Source organism: Henckelia pumila, unplaced genomic scaffold, assembly GCF_033568475.1.
Source record: "Henckelia pumila isolate YLH828 unplaced genomic scaffold, ASM3356847v2 CTG_270:::fragment_1, whole genome shotgun sequence".
Taxonomy (NCBI): Eukaryota; Viridiplantae; Streptophyta; class Magnoliopsida; order Lamiales; family Gesneriaceae; genus Henckelia; species Henckelia pumila.
In genome coordinates, this window is record NW_027331788.1 from 1,297,692 (window position 1) to 1,309,233 (window position 11,542).

The following is an 11,542-nucleotide window of genomic DNA, read 5'->3' on the forward strand; positions in this document are numbered from 1 at the left end:
TCAGGACACAACCTAACCCCTGAAGAGAAACATCAGTGTATACCACATATCATCCAGATCATGACGGTAATGCCAACACCGTCGCAGAATTCAACCGCCGTCGAAGCTCACAGAAATTCTCCTCACACTCGGAGGACCACTCGAAATCCACACCCTTGCGGGTAAGCTGCGTCAAAGGTCGAGCTAGTTGACAGAAGTTCAGAATGAAGCGACGATAATACCCTGCTAGACCCAGAAAACTACGGATCTCAGCAACTGTTGTCGGACGCGACCAATTAAGTACCGCTTCAATCTTGCTTGGATCAACAGAAATCCCCTCCCTGGATATGATATGGCCAAGAAAGACCACTCTATCCATCCAGAACTCACACTTGCTCAGCTTGGCGTACAACCGCTCATCTCGAAGAGTCTGCAGTACCAACCGCAAGTGAGAAACATGCTCTTCCGTATTACGCGAATACACCAAGATGTCGTCAATGAAGACCACGACAAACTTGTCCAAATACTCCCTGAAGACACGGTTCATCAAATCCATGAATATAGTCGGCGCATTAGTCAAACCAAATGGCATCACTAGGAACTCTTAATGCCCATAGCGAGTACGGAATGCAGTCTTGGCTACGTCCTGATCACAGACTCTCAACTGATGATACCCAGATCTCAAGTCAATCTTGGAGTAAACTGACGTGCCCTGCAGCTGATCAAACAAGTCATCAATACGAGGCAACGGATACTTGTTCTTCACAGTGACTCGATTCAGCTTCCGATAGTCAATGCACAACCACATCGACCCATCCTTCTTCTTTACAAAGAGAACAGGAGCTCCACAAGGAGATACACTAGGACAAATTTACCCCTTGTCCAAAAGATCCTGTAGCTGATTTTTCAATTCACGTATCTCTGACGGAGCCAGACGATAAGGTGCTCGAGAAATAGGTGAATTACCCGGCATCAACTCTATGCCAAACTCGACTTCCCTAGCAGGAGGAAAACCCGGAATCTCATCAGGAAATACATCTGGAAATTCATCCACAACAGGAATGCTCTCTATCCCAATGCTCTCAGTGGACAAATCAACTGCATAGATAAGGTAGCCTTCCCCGCCAGACTCTAGAGCTCGACAGACTCTCAAAGCTGATACCAAAGGCATCGGGGTCGCGCTCCCTCACCATAGAAAAACCAGCTCTCACTCCCCTCCGGATGAAAGAGTACTAATCTCTGATAGCAGTCCACTGAAGCTTGATAGGTAGTCAACATATCTATTCCCAGAATGCAATCAAAGTCGTCCATCGCCAGGACCATGAGATTTGCTAACAGAATGTTCCCTTCGAACTCTAAAGGGCAACCTATCACTAGACGCTTAGCCAAAGCAGATTGTCCCGTCGGAGTAGAAACAGACATCACTACGTCTAGTGCAATGCATGGTAACTTATGCCTCTTAACAAAACGTGCAGAAATGAAGGAATGAGATGCACCAGTGTCAATAAGTACAAGAGCAGGTATACCATAAAGCAGAAATGTACCTGCGATGACTTTATCATTCTCCTCCACTGCCTGATCATGCCTCAAGGCAAACACCTGGCCAGAAGCTCGTGGCCTCAAATGAAAACTCCCAGCAGGCTGTCCCTGTGACCTCTGCTGAACGGTGGCCTGAGAACCAGATCCTGAACCAGAACCAGAACCAGAACCGCCTCCCCCAGACAGTGGACAATCCCTTCGGATATGACCAGTCTCTCCACAACGGAAACAAGCTCCAGAAGCTCTACGGCACTTGTCGGATGGATGGTTCTTCCCACAGTGATCAAACTTGTCCTTCTTTCCAAAACGGACAACACCAGCAGAGCCAGAGGAAGAAGAAGTAGATCCAGACTTCTTAAAAGTTTGGGCACGGGGACCCAAAGAACTAGCAGGCCTCGACTGAGGGAAAGACCTGTTCCGCCGAATGCTGTCCTCCGCCTAGTGACAACGGCTCACCAAACCCTCGTAGGACATGTCATCGCCAACCGCCACACGGTCATGGATCTCAGGGTTAAGGCCCTGAAGGAACAGATTATATTTCATCTCTGAGCTATCAGCAATCTCGAGGCAATAGGATAGCAGATCAAAGAACTTCTGCTGATACTCATCAATAGACATGGCTCCCTGTCGCAGACTCAGTAGCTCGCCTGCCTTCGACTGACGGAGTGCAGGAGGAAAATACCGCTTTTGGAAAGCTGTGCAGAACTCGGCCCAGGTGGCCACTCCTCTCGCCGCAACAAAAGGTGCAGAAGTAAACCTCCACTACCTGCGCGCACGCCCATCCAGAAGATAGCCAAGGGTCTCCATCTTCTGCTCCTCGGTGCATTGGAAAGTCTAAAAAGTCGTCTCCATGCGGTCTAACCAGTTCTCCGCATCCTCCGGAGACTCACCTCCAACTAAGGGCTTAGGACCCATAGCTAAGAATCGATGCACAGTGAAATGCTCATCGTCATGATGACGATGACGCCGTTCTCGATGATGCTCTCGGTCGGCATCACCCCAACGCCCACCAATACTGCCATGAGAACTCTGGTCATCACGATTTGCCATCTACAAAAATACCTCATGATGAGACTAAATCCCAAGAATACTTTTGCATGCTCTGATACCATAAATGTAGTGACCCTTACCCGGATCACCTACTAACAGAACTTAGGCATGCAATTAACTTAATAAAACAGATATCAGAATAATCTTGCGGAAACCATAAACATTACAGATTCCTTTACTTAGGATTGTATAATGTTTATGGTTTCCGCAAGATTATTCTGATATCTATTTTATTAAGTTAATTGCATGCCTAAGTTCTATTAGTAGGTGATCCGGGTAAGGGTCACTACAAGCAGAACAGACAGGGAGGTAATACTAGTGCAAACAAGCCTGCAAAACAGCATGCACGAGTCTTTGCTTTGACATAGGATCATGCTCAGGCAGCACCTGACGATGTTATAGCAGGTATCTGTTCAATTATCGGTTATTCTGCTCATGTTTTTATAGATACAGGTGCTTCCCATTCCTTTATCTCTGAGAAATTTGTGTTATTGCATGCTTTGCCTACTGAGTTGTTGCCTACTGTAGTAGCTGTTACTTCACCTTTGGATGGGGGAATTGTTTCTGTAAGATTATTCATGAACTGTGAACTCTGTTTTGAGGGAAATTTGTTAGTGTTTGACTGTATTGTACTTGGGCTGTCAGATTTTCACTGTATTGTTGGTATAGATGCTTTAACCAAGTACAGGGCAACTGTCGATTGTTTTCAGAAGGTTGTCAGATTCAGACCTGAAATGGCAGACGAGTGGAAATTCTTTGGTAAGGGTTCTCGATCTAGGATTCCTTTGATTTCAGTGTTATCTATGACTCGTTTGTTACATAGAGGTGCAGAGGGATTTCTGCTTTATGCAGTTGATGTACTGAAATCTAGCCCAACATTGGTTGATATACCGGTGGTTAGAGATTTTGCTGATGTGTTTCCAGAAGAGATTCCTGGATTGCCGCCTATTCGAGAGATCGAATTCAGCATCGATTTGGTGTCAGGTACTCAACCTATTTCCAAAGCTCCATATCGTATGACACCAATTGAATTGAGAGAGTTGAAGGAGCGGCTTGAGTATTTGATTGCCAAGGGATACATCAGACCTAGTGTATCGCCTTGGGGTGCTCCTGTTCGGTTTGTTTGGAAGAAGGATGGTTCTATGCGGCTCTGTATCGACTACCGTCAACTGAATCAGGCTACAATCAAGAACATGTATCCTTTACCCCGAATAGATGACCTTTTTGATCAGCCGCAGAGTTCTTCTGTCTATTCGAAGATTGATTTGAGGTCAGGTTATCACTAGCTAAGAGTGCGAGAGGAAGATGTTCCTAAGACCGCATTTAGAACGAGGTATGGTCATTTTGAGTTTATAGTCATGCCGTTCGGTTTGACTAACGCTCCAGCGGTTTTTATGGGTTTGATGAACCGTATCTTTCAGCGCTATTTAGATGAGTTTTTCATTATCTTCATCAATAATATTCTTATCTATTTGAAGAACCGTACTGATCATGCAGAGCATTTGAGAATCGTATTGCAGATTTTGCGGGTGGAGCAGTTGTTTGCTAAGCTATCTAAGTGTGAATTCTGATTGGATCTAGTTGTCTTTCTTGGTCACATTATTTCAGGAGATGAGATTTCTGTCGATCCCAGCAAGATTGAAGCGGTTATGAATTGGCCTAGACCGACATCAGTACCTGAGATCCAAAGTTTTATGGGTTTAGCTGGTTATTATCGCCGATTCATCGAGGGATTGATAAGTGTATTTTATACACATAATTTATATATGATTTTAATTATTAATTGCTTGTTTCGAGCAGATTTATGCTGTGTTGTGTTGTTTTTGTGGTTGCATAGAATTAATGAATTATTGTAGAAAAGAAGAAGAAAATGAGAATTTGTGAAGAGAAAAGAGAAAATAAAAGAGAAAGAAGAAAAGAAACGATCAACAAAGAAGAAAAGGAACAGTGATGGGCTTTTCTTATTTGGGCCTTTGTTAGCGCTTCTCATTAGCGCCTTCACAAGTGCAATCGCGCAATGTTTCTGTGAGAATTGAGAATTGAGAATTGAAGTCAGTAGCCTATGCGCGCCCGCCTGGATTGTGAAGCGCCCGCGCGTCGCTAGATTTAATTGTGGGAATTTTAATTAGGAAGAAAATTTGATCTTTTCTTGGGCTTTTTGACTGGGCTTTTCATATGTGATATAAAAGGGAATTATTATCAGACTTTAGAAGGGAGGAAGCCACCACAACACTTTACGATACATCAGAGAAATATTTTGTGGATTTGATCGTGAGATTTTTCTGGGATTTTCTGGAGCTTAATTGAAGAACAAAGACGGAGTTTGATAGATCGGACACGGCGTCGACGACGGATTTGATTTCTTTATCTTTTATTTATTTAATTCTGAATATGTTTGGATTTTTGAAAATGTTTTATTTTATTCAGAATTTTATTATGAACTAAATTTTTATAGTCTAGAGGTCGGATGGAACCTGGTGTAGACACTTTCATGAATGTTTGATTTTATTGAATTGAATTTCTTCTAGATTAATTGTTTTTCTAGAATTGATTGTCTTTTCAATTATCTGATCAATAATTGATTTGTAATATTTATTTGAAATCTGGCACTCGGGAGAGGAGATTTTGAATAGGACCATTAGAAAATACACTGTTAATTATTTATACTGCTCGGGAGAGTGTATGATTTTAACAGAGCTTTTAAAAAGAACATTGTTTTGTGATAGATCACTGCAAGTAGATTCTTAATAGGGATATTAGAATTGAATTGTAGTTGATATATTTTATTCGGCACTCGGGAGAGGGAATAATACACTTAAGTGTTCTTGGCTATTAATTGACTGGAATTCATGAAATTAAATTAATTAGGATTGATTGTTGTTAAAACAAGATGAAATCTAAACCTCTAGACCATTTTTCTCTGATTGATATTTATCTGAAAGTTGTGTGCGTGCTATAAAATCATCTGCTTATTTTTATTTTTCTGCAAAATTCTGAAAGTTTAATTTTCTAGATAAAGTTTAGAATATTTAAATTACAAGCACTGAATATTTTCATTTTATTCCCTGTGGGATCGATATCTGATTTAAATCACTATATTAAAACTTGACACTCGTACGCTTGCGAGGAAATTTCACAACAAGTTTTTGGCGCCGTTGTCGGGGAGTAAATTTTGATTATTTTTTAGTCTTGTTACCAATTATTCTAAATTTTAATTTAGAGTTTTTATTTTATTTTTAAGTTACTAATTAATTGCTTCTTATTTTTAATTACAGTTTATGCGACGATCTCAAAGTGATAATTCTCTACTTTTTGAGTCGGAGATCGAGCGCACTGCACGTGCTTTAAGAAGAGCTAGAAGAGAAGAATTAAGGAACATGGCTGAAGAAGAAGCACAACAAGCTCCCCTGGTACCAATTAGAGATCACTTCAGGCCGACGATCCAGGCTCACTATTCTGGAATCGCTCGAGGAACCATCAATGCAAACAATTTCGAGCTGAAGCCTGCTTTGATCAACATGGTTCAATCGAACCAATTTAATGGGAGTGCCACAGCTGATCCTCACTTGCATCTCAGGACCTTTTTAGAAATTATTGATACGGTAAAATTTAACGGTGTTCCTGAGGATATTATTCGTTTACTCTTGTTTCCGTTTTCTCTCAGGGATCAAGCCAGAAGTTGGTTGCAATCACTGCCGCTTGGAAGTATCACTACTTGGGAGGGGATGGCAGAAAAATTTATTGCGAAATATTTTCCACCTGCCAAAACCACCCAACTGAAGATAGAGATCAGCACATTCAGGCAGATGGACTCTGAACAGCTCTACGAGGCATGGGAAAGGTACAAAGAACTACTTAGACGTTGTCCTAACCACAATTTTGCAGATTGGGAACAGATCGAGTGGTTTTACAATGGACTGAATGCGCCTACAAGGATGAACGTGGATTCTGCTTCTAGAGGAACTATTTTTGCAAAGGACCCCGCTCAAGCCTATGATATGCTGGAACAGATGACGATAAACAGTTTTCAATGGCCATCTGAGCGTGTGGGAGTCAAGAAGCCAGCTGGAGTGTATGCAGTAGATCCTCTCACATCTATCACAGCCCAATTATCTGCACTTACTACACAGGTAACTTCTTTGAATAGGATCAATGTTGCATATTCCATTGGAGTTGAAGGATCACATAACCCAGAGGAAGTTAATTATATCCATCCTAATGGCTACCGAGGTTATGGAGCTTACAGAGGTAATCCTATTTCCAATACTTTTTACCCTAATTTGCGGAATAATGAAAATTTTTCATATGCTAACAATACTAATAAGGGTGATGGTAAGCCATCTTTGGAGGATGTGGTTAGTACTTTTGTGCAGGAATCAGGTAAGAGGATGACGAGAACTGAGTCTCGCCTTGACAGTTTGGAGACGCACATGGCCAACATGGGCGCGGTGTTGCAATCCATGGAGACTAGCATTGGGCAGTTGGCGAATGCACTGAAGGATAATAACAGAGGCCAGTTTCCGAGCAACACTGAGGTAAATCCCAAAGAGCAGTGCAATTCCATAGAGTTGCGGAGTGGAAAAGAAGTTGAAGTCCAAGAACCTGCGGTTGAAGAGAAGGAAGTCGAGAAGAAGGAGCCTGAACTGGAGCTGAAACCGATGTACAAGCCTCCACTTCCCTACCCGCAAAGGTTCAAGAAGAAGGCATTGGATGAGCAGTTCTCCATGTTCTTGGAGATTTTCAAGAAAATTCACATCAACATCCCCTTTGCTGATGCATTGGAACAATGTCAAACTATGCAAAGTTCATCAAAGAGGTGATGTCCAAGAAGAGGAGGCTGCTAGAGAACGAGGTGGTGAGCTTAACTGAAGAGTGCAGTGTCGTGCTTCAAAAGAATATGCCACAAAAGTTGAACTATCCAGGGAGTTTTACTATTCCTTGCACAATTGGTTCTTCTTATTTTAATAATTCACTTTGCGATTTAGGAGTTAGCATTAATCTCATGTCTTTTTCTGTTTTCAGGAGCTTAGGACTTGGTGAGGTGAAGCCCACAATGATTGCGTTGCAGTTGGCTGATAGATCTATCACATATCCGCTTGGAATCATTGAAGATGTTCTGGTAAAAGCAGATGAATTTATTTTTTCTGCGGATTTTGTTGTGTTAGTTATGAAGGAGGATGCAAATATGCCCCTAATATTGGGGAGACCTTTCTTGGCCACTGCCAATGCCAAGATAGAGGTGAAGAAGGGTTCGTTGTCGATGGGTGTGGACGGTGAGAGTGTAATTTTTAATATATTCATGAAGTCATCTAACACCCCTATTGAAAAATTGTGCTTGATAGAGCCGATTATGAAACTAGAGGGAGGTCAAAGAGCCGATATTGAGGTTGCAGCAAAGAGTAAAGCGCCAAGTTCAACAAAGAAGACCACTAAAAAGAGAGCAAAATTTAAAAGGCGGTTCGTAGAATTTATTTGGCGCGTGAAAGAGAAAGGGAAGACTTAACACCGGTGAAAGTCAGGCTGATGACTTTAACCCAAGCGCTACTTGGGAGGCAACCCAAGAATTTTCTTTTATTTTATTTTATTTGCTTTTATTTTTAGTTTATTTAATTTTTGTTATTTAATTGTTTTAAGTATTTTTATTTTAAATTTTTTAGCTTAATTTTTCTTAATTTTCACAATTATTTTCAGGCTTAAAAATCTCAATGCCGAGCAAAGGGCGCGCCCGCCCTACTTAATGGAGTGCCCGCGCGATTCCCTGTATGAAATTGGAGTTGTTTGCAAATTAAAGGCGCACCCGCGCCATTGCTCTCGAGCGCACGTGCCTCCCCTTCGTTTCACTAAGTCAAGAACAGCGCTACACCTAGCGCTATCGCGCAACTCAAGGACGCTCCATTAAGCGCTATCGCGCATCCTCAACCACGCCACAGCAAGCGCTATCGCGCGAGTGAGCCGTGCTTATTTAAGAGCTATCGCGCAACTTATACTTCAGACATTAAAAAGCGCATTACAGGCTGCTATTTCGAGTCCCTCTCTAAATCTCACATTCTGGCACGATCATTGTGAATTTTCCACTCAACAAAATATCACCATCTCTAGGATTTTGATCTTCATTACAAGGCAGAGATTCCCAGAATTCGCTCTTGCTACATCTACGCTCGTCCAGAAATAGGCGAATCATCTTGGAGGGTTTGGAAAATTTTATTCTTTAACGGTACAAAAGCTGAAATTTTCTCTATTACATTTGAGCAGTGTTCAATTTTGTGATTTCAGGCTGTTGGGTTGTTTGAATTGTGGTGTGAAGAAAGTTTGATGTGAGTGAATTTCGATATGATTGACTTCGTGCATACCAAGTGTTTGTTGAATTGCTTGGGTTAAAGTTGTGTTTTAACATTGCTGGAATTGGTTGGACTTTAGTGCATTGATTATTTAAGGCATTTGATTTGAGTTGAATTATTGAGTTACAATGCCACCGAAAACCAAAGGAAAGGTTGCAATTTCTTCGTCCTCTGCTGGTTCGTATGATAGACACAGATTTTGGAATGCCACAGCAGATGAGTACTGTTTTGATGTAATGGAGAGAGGGATGCACAAAGAAAGGGGAATGAGCTTGAGAGAGTGTAATGCTCCGGCGTTAATTGAAGCTAAGAGAAGAGGTTGGGAGACATTGGTGAGGAGTCCACCAGATGCTGTTATATCATTGATTCATGAGTTTTATGCAAATTTGATGGTTAAAGACGTGAATCTGAAAGTTCGAGTTCGAGGAAAATTGGTGCCTTTTGATAAGAGTACAATTAACAGTCTCTATGACATGCCGGATTTGGACATTGCAGATGATGAGTATCAGGTATTCAAGAATGAGCCATTTCCAGATAATCTTGTAATTCAGACTTTGTGTCAGGATGGGGCGGAATGGAAGAGGAATGCGAAAGATGAAGCTGTTACATTTCCATCCATCTTTCTTCGCAGAGAAGTTAATAATTGGCATGAGTTTGTGGCTGCCAGGATGTTGCCATCTGGGCATACATCTGATGTGACTAAGGTTAGAGCTGGTCTTGTGTACTGCATTGTCACTGGAAAATTTGTTGATGCTGGGAGGGTGATGCAGGATTCTATTATTGCTGCAGTTAGGCGTTCCTCGACTATCAGTTTACCCCACTCGTCTTTGATTACTCAACTTTTCCGGTTAGCTGGTATTGTGTGGGATGATACGGAGCAGATTCTTCCAATTCGAGGTCCTATAAGAATTACTGTTGCTCTGAGACGGGACAAGAAGAAGAAAGCGGCCAGTACTTCTGAACAAGCAGCTGAACCACCGCAGCACTCTGAGCCACTACCACACTTTGAGCCAGCACCTTCCCATTTGGAAGGACCTATGTCCTTACCGACGCATCCGGCCACTGAGTATTCTACTCGTGATGATTCTACGGCCGTGCTTACTCAGATGAAGAAGCAGTGGAAGATGATGCAAGCACATATAACATATATGCATGACTTCACTGCTGCTCTCGCCCAAAATTATCCGCCCACTGTTGTGCCTTATCCACCTCCTCCGCAGTGGTCTTCTGATGATACTTCTGATGCTGCACCTTCTTTCCATGGAGATGATGATGATGATGCCGAGTCCTGATGCTCGGTGTCGAAGGTACGTGTCCCTTGTTCTTTTTATTGTTTTTAATCATTAGGGACAATGATTATATTAAGTTTGGGGGGATGAATCATTTTGTGCAATGATTTAGTTGAGTAGTTGAATTTTATTGTGTGCTTCATAGATTAAATTTTTTGTTGAGTTTAGTTGTTGTTGTTAGTTGAGTTGAATTGAGTCGAGAAAGAAATGGATGCATGGCTGAAAAATTTTTGTTTTGTGCTATAACTGAAATTCATTATTGTCCACCTATCTGACAAATATTTTTGAGAAAATGGAACCAAGTGATGAACAATTTCCTATATACTCTATGATTAATACTTGAATCTGATTTTTGAAACATACAAACATAGATATGATTGAGGCATTGTTTGAATTTTTGGGCCTGATTTTATTGAAAATATTTGATCCTTTGTTGCCTATTTGAGCCTACACGTATATTAGTACATTGAGGTACGAGAAAATATGATTTTTTTTGTGAAAATCATCGTTAACTGCTGACGATTATCTTTTCTGCACTGATTGATATTTGTATGAATTAATTGTGGATTGAGACTTGTCTAGAACTAGTTTGAACACTCTTCGAGGCAAAATACGGGCAAAACTGAGATTAGGGATGATTTAGGCGATTTTTCTGAATTTGTTTGAGCCTTTCAAGCTACCTGTTAATATTTTATCCCTATTACCTTATTTGAGCTTTATTGAAAATCGAATGGCATGCGTGTAAACGTGTGATTAAACCCCCATTCGTCATTATTTCAAGGTCCTACATTGACTACCTAATTAGCCTAAACACTAATTCCTACCTTTAAGGGAGTAATTTGAATGCTAAAATGTTGTATGCTCCTAGTTTTTATTTGTGAATATGGAATGGTGTGGTGGATGAATTGAAAAGATGAAAAGAGGTAGTAGAAAAAAAAAATGATGAAAGTTGAAAAGAGTTGTGAAAGAAGATGAAGTTGAGAAAAAATTAATAAAGTGAATTGAAGAGAAAAAGTGTGAAGTTGTGAAAGAAAAGGAGTCGTAATTAGAGTTTGATAAATATAAATTACTCCTTAATTTGAATTCTTATCCTTTATTTGTAGCCGTGAGCCAGGCCTTACATTATAAGCCAATTAAGTCCTATTGATCGAGTCTCAGTTGTCCAATATACTAGTGGAGAAGAGTTGCGAGAATTTAGCCTATGGACTGTTGATTGATGCATTTAATGATTATGAATTTTGATCGAAACACGCACACACTATCATTCTTTGCATTTACCTAATTGTGAGTGTTTTTTATTTATATCCTATATTTGATCCTATGCTTCTTGAAAAAGTCCTCATGATC